The sequence below is a fragment of the Quercus lobata genome, chromosome 2 (genome assembly GCF_001633185.2).
Source record: "Quercus lobata isolate SW786 chromosome 2, ValleyOak3.0 Primary Assembly, whole genome shotgun sequence".
NCBI lineage: Eukaryota > Viridiplantae > Streptophyta > Magnoliopsida > Fagales > Fagaceae > Quercus > Quercus lobata.
Window position 1 is genome coordinate 66001789 of NC_044905.1, and position 6000 is coordinate 66007788.

The 6000-nt window shown below is 34.3% G+C and overlaps 1 long non-coding RNA gene across 1 annotated transcript; it reads left to right on the forward strand.

Moving 5' to 3' along the window:
- Positions 1 to 622: 622 nt before the first annotated feature.
- On the forward strand, positions 623 to 2699 carry LOC115965543. The gene is made up of 3 exons (XR_004086102.1): positions 623 to 746; positions 1627 to 1711; positions 2394 to 2699. It is a non-coding gene; the product is annotated as an uncharacterized LOC115965543 (long non-coding RNA).
- Positions 2700 to 6000: the final 3301 nt, after the last annotated feature.

Consider the following 6000-nt stretch of genomic DNA (forward strand, 5'->3'; position numbering starts at 1 on the left):
GGGGCTTCAGATTTCCCCTATAGCCGCATGTTAAAAACGCGGCTTTAGGGGAAGTATAAATATTAATAATAAAAATCTCTCCAACCCATCAGCTACCCTCCACCCGATCTCTGAAGCCCTCATCACCTCCATCCGATCTCTCCAACCCTCATCACCTCCATCTCTACGCTCCATCCGATCTGACCCTCATCACCTCCGTCCGATCTCAAGCCTCCCTCTCATCACCTCCATCTCTGAAGCCCTCATCACCTCCATCCGATCTCTCCAACCCTCATCACCTCCATCTCTACGCTCCATCCGATCTGACCCTCATCACCTCCGTCTGATCTCAAGCCTCCATCTCATCACCTCCATCTCTGAAGCCCTCATCACCTCCATCCGATCTGACCCCTCATCACCTCCATCTCTACGCTCCATCCGATCTCACCCTCATCACTTCCGTCCGATCTCAAGCCTCCATCTCTCAAGCCTCCATCTCTGAAGCCCTTACCCTCCATCTCCGACCTCAACCCTCACCCTCCATCTGATCTCAACCCTCACCCTCCATCCGATCTCCAGATAAACCCTAATTTTTTTTCTTTCGTCAGATAAATCCTTCCATAAAAAACTTCGCCGACGCCGACGCCGACGCCGAGAGACCAGCCCAGCGCCGACGACCCCAACGCTGACAAGGCCGAACCCATACCCAACGCCGCCGAGCCCATCGCCGAGAAGGCTGGTTCACAAGGCTGTCGGTGGTAAAAAGCGTATGTACTCTCTCTCTCTCTCTCTCTAGTTTGCATGAATTTGGTGTCAATACCTGCTAGAAGATCATCATAAGGTTAAGTTTTGGATATCAATTATGTGGTTTCTTGTGCAATAATCTTTATCCTTGTTGTTGAATTTCCGTTAATTACTATGGTATAAAGGAAAGCTTGTTCTTGCAAGCCATTGCGTGGCTGCTAGGTAATTGAAGTGAGGAAAAAAACGAATATGGGAGTTGATCAGTCAGTTGGACTTTTATTTATATAAATCAAATATAGAAAAAGAAACTATATTAATAGGGAATGTTCAATTTCGGCTCTGAACAAACATTTGATGAATTGATGATGTTGGTAATGGTTGACGAGATGGAATGAAGTATGAATTTCTTGTCATATAAAATTATGATTCTAAAAATATACTAAATCTTAAAAAATTAATGTTATATATATATATATATATATGTGTGTGTGTGTGAAAAAGTATGATTTTTTTTTTTCTTTCTTTTTCTTTTGGATAGGAAATTGGACATTTTAAAAATTAATTGAAAGAGTATACATCGTTTTGAGAGAGCGTGTTCTAGCAAACAAAAGTTCACTTTAATCTAGGTAGCATAATGCTCAACACCCTGAGCATGTTTTGCTCTCAAACGAATAAGGCTATTGCTATTCCAATGAACGCAATGATTTTTGTATTTATATTTGGTTGATAAACACATCTTATGTTTTGCATTGCTCCAACGAAGGCTTTCTTCTTAATCAAAGCTTTGAATTAGTGAAGCATGAGTAGTCTGTAGCTGTATGGTCTAAAAAACATTTTTTAATTTTTAACCTCTGTTTACTTGGTATATTTATTCTTTCTTTTTTGTGTGTATTTTTTTACCAGGCAAACGAGTGATCCTAGAAGTGGTTTTGCTACTGTTGAGAAGGACTTCCCTGGGGGCTTGACACCAATGCTTGGTGATAGAAAGGTCAGTAACATCTTAATACTATTTTGTGATATTATCCTTGATTTTATTATATCCATGAAAATAAAAAAGTATGTACCCAGCCTTCTAAGTTTCATATATTAGTACGGTTTTAGTGGTGGTGGTTGTAGTTTTCTTTTAGTAAATGATTTCACGAGACTTGCTTCATGGGGAAAAGAATAAAAATAAAAATCAAGAGATGCCCAGTGTACAACAGGAGAATGCTGCTAATGAGCCCTAGCTCTGGCTCAAATGGCACCTTCTTCCAATGTAAGAGACAGCTGGAGGATTTGGTTGAGGTTTAACTTTTAACACCTACTGGGTGTGGTTGTAACTTACCAACTAAAAAAAAGGGAATACGTGGTTATTTTTTATTTTTATTTTTTCACTTATCAAAAAAAAAAATTCTTAGTTTACTAATATCAATCCTGACAACTTGTAGATTCGTGAATATTACAAGCTAAAAATACCTCTTCACATTTCTAAAAGTTAGAGAATAGGTCACTAGAGGTATGCATTTGCATCCTTTTCAACACTGCTGATTTTCCTATGAAAAAGAAAGAGGTTAAGAATCATGCGTTCTGCTCAATAGCATTCCATCTGGGTTTATGTATCGTTAATTTTATTCTGTCTTTCCGTATTGCTTGCACTGATTACAAAGTGCAATTTTCTGTCCATCTTCTAGGTTGAGCACTTCTTCGGGATAAAGCAAATAGCTGATCTGGATTTGTGCTATAGACTGTAAATAAACCTTTTTTCTTTTCTTATTACAGAAAAGAGCTATTGTTTAAAGAAATTTTGCTCTTTGTTTATACTACACTTTACTTGAGCAGGGTTGCATTCTGTGTGTGTGTTAAACAACATGCTGAATCAACTGGATTTTACCGTCAACAGCTCAAGTCAGATGTGAAAAATCCATATTATTGATTAATTCCTTGGCCTGAACCCACATTCTTTGCACTTGAGACTTTGGGAGATACCTATAAGTGGGTATTTTTTTTGTATATTAACATGAGCGCTGATACTGTATATGCTTGTGTCTCTTAAGAGATGCTCTCCATATCTAAGACCTGGATATAGTTGCTAAGGATTTGCATGGAAGAATATATTCATGGATTAAGGATATTGAACTTCCCACAACTATGGCTTTCCTTAACACCAACAGTTGGGAGTGCGTAGGACCTAACCCCATGATTAATGTTCCATTTATACATGTTACCAAACCCACCATCACCAATTTCCTCACAAATAAATTTATCAAGCATTGCTTTGCATCATGCATTCTCTGTTATGAGGTCATACAGTTACTCAAACCCAGCTATAAGAATAATGAAAACATTATCAAGATTTGTTTGTTTTCTAAATTTATGTAATTAGATATTCTTCTTTAATTCACTTTGATGGAAGCACATTATATATATAGTTAAAATGGTTGTGGGACAGTTTTTGTGCCTGTGTTTTATGGTTTTGTTCAGGTCATCTAATGGGATTAGTGCAAATATTGGGTTGTGTTCTCTGTCTTCTTGAACTGGACTAATCTTAAGTACGATTTCACAGCTGGGTTTTGAGTTTTTTCATAAATAGTGGCCTGGTGTGGGGGACATCTGGGAATCTAGTTTCTTGAGATTTTGTGACATTTTACTTAACCTTTTTTTTAATCTCAAGCCATCCATTTTTAATCCCAAAAGGAAGGATGTGTTATAAGAATGACTTTACTGCCATATTTAAAATAATTGTATTTTATACGATTTTGTTAATGAATACCTTAAAAACATATTTTCAATAATATTAAAAATTTAAGCCGAATGACAAGAACAACACCTAGCTATTATACTCAATCTTTAGGAAATAACATTGTTCTCTCTAATTCTAAAAATAATTAACACCATACCTCCTTTATGGCCCTATTTCCCCTTAAAGTTTAGTGGGGTTAACATTGGACATGGAAATGTTTCTTTTTAAGGAAGGTTAAAATGCAAAACCACCTCATAGGGTTTGGATAAGTTACAAAAACACCAATAGAGTTTTAATTCTTCTGTATAGCTTCATGAGGTTCTCAAAAACCATGTGTTGGAAACCTCACAATTTGCCAATTAAGCTGCAAAGCTATTATCAAATAGATTACCAATTTATTAAATAAATAAAATCTAGAAGAATACATCAATTGAAGATACCCAATGAGTGTAGGGCACCCAAGCTCTCTACTTGTGGAACATACAAAAGGAAAAGCAACCTTGAACGAGAGAGACTTTCAAATGTACACTAGGGAAAAGTAGACCCCAAATTTATGGTGTGAATGTAAATATGTAGGATTTGGTTGATAAAAATCTCTTTTGTGTTTGTTTGTTTATTAAGAAACCAAGCTTAAATTTTATTTTTTGGCTTATTTGATAAACTAGCAAGGGGAACTTTTGAATCTACACTAAAGAAAAAGTAGACCCCAAAATTGTTGGGGGAAAATGGGCATTTGCTCTTAATTTACAAACTATGCAGCAAATTACTCTTATTTTGAAACTATTTAACAAAATGCCCCTATTTTTTAAACTTAATTTTAACAAAATCGAGTTACAGGTAAAACTTTCATGCATATTTTGCTAGTTAAATTTTTTTGAAGATATTAAGTTTTACACCAAGTTTCAAAATAGCCGCATTTTGGTAAATAACTTCAAAACATATGCATTTTACTACATACTTTTCAAATTAGGGGTAAATGGCTATCAAATTGTTGTGAGAGTAAATACCTATTTTCCCCAAATTGTTGTGAACGTAACTAGCTGGGATTTGGTTGATAAAAATCTCTTGTTTATGTCTATTTATTTATTAAAGAGCCAAGCTTAAATTTTATTTTTTGTCTTTTTTGATAAATAAGCTTAGTACAAATAATGGGCTTGATAAAGATTGAAAATAGGCTTGAATAATACGCCCAAACAATTTTTTTGACCATGCCCCTAAGATTTCCATGGTGGTACACATGGCCCACTTAATAGGTTATTGTTAATTTTAGTTTTGGGGTTTTTGTATTTGGGTGATACTTTCTTGACTGGTGTGAGTCTGTAACGGAAGAGTAAGAATATGAGGGAGAAAAGAAAAGTCCGAGTTCATTTCAGAGTTTGTTTCAAAGCAAGAAGAGAGAGAAAAAAGGGAGCCAAATTGGGAAATTAATAAAATAATAATATGCAAAGCTACAATAACTATGCATATATGCACGGTTATTGTAGCAATTGTGCATTTATGCACAATTTTACACCCACAAATGTTGGTCGTTTTTTGGTCAAAATGTGAAAAATTACTTACTGTTTGTATTTTGCAAGATTGTGGTTGCTCTTATATCCATGTATCTCATTTTCCATATCTAAACAGAATATATATATATATATATATATATATATATATATATATATATATATTAAAGTACTAGAATTCTTAGATTTGGGAACCTAGAAGCAGGAGGAGGATTGAGAAAAATTATTACCTATCAAACTCAAAGGCACTAACATTGTAGAAAAGAAGAGACAGAAAGGCAACCCCACCAAAAGTTTAGTAATGGTTAGATTGCTAATGGTGTCAATGTAGAAGGGAAGACATTTGGTGAAGCAACAGTGGAACAATATGTGTGTATTGGCCCATAGAATGGGCACAAGAGTTTAGCGCACGTGTTTGTAACTCAGTTTGTGGAGTTTTTGTGCTTAGTGAAAATTAGAGGGAGTGAGAAGTATCTATTTCTATTAACTATATAAAAAATAATAATAATAATAAAAATAAATAAAAAATAAAAAATAAAAAAAATGCAATGCCTCTATAGTGCCATTTGGGTTTAGTGAGCCACTTTGTCTCTTTTCTTTTTTTTTTTTTTTCTTTTTCTTTTTTCCTAGTTTTGAACAGTAGCTATAGTATCAAGTGGCACTATAGCTATAGTAGCTATAGTTTTTTTTTTTTTTTTTTTTTTTTTTTTTTTCCTTCAATCTTCTATTTGTACTTTTTTCCCTTTTATTGAGCAAGCTTTGGCTCATGATTTAATCCATCGTACTTGTCATGAATAAAGAATTCACAATCTTCCTATAAAAAACTAAAAATAAAAATAGACTTGTGGTTTACTGATGATATTGATAATCTTTTCTGTCATCTCATACACACACACACACACATATATATATATATATATGTTATCTTTCATAGTTTTATTTTCTTTTTTCTCTTTTTTCTTCAAAAACTCTCTTAGTCTCTCTCTTTTTTCTTTTTCTTTTTTTTTTTCCCTAAAAAAAAAAAACAATGATTTTGATCTTAGGAATATA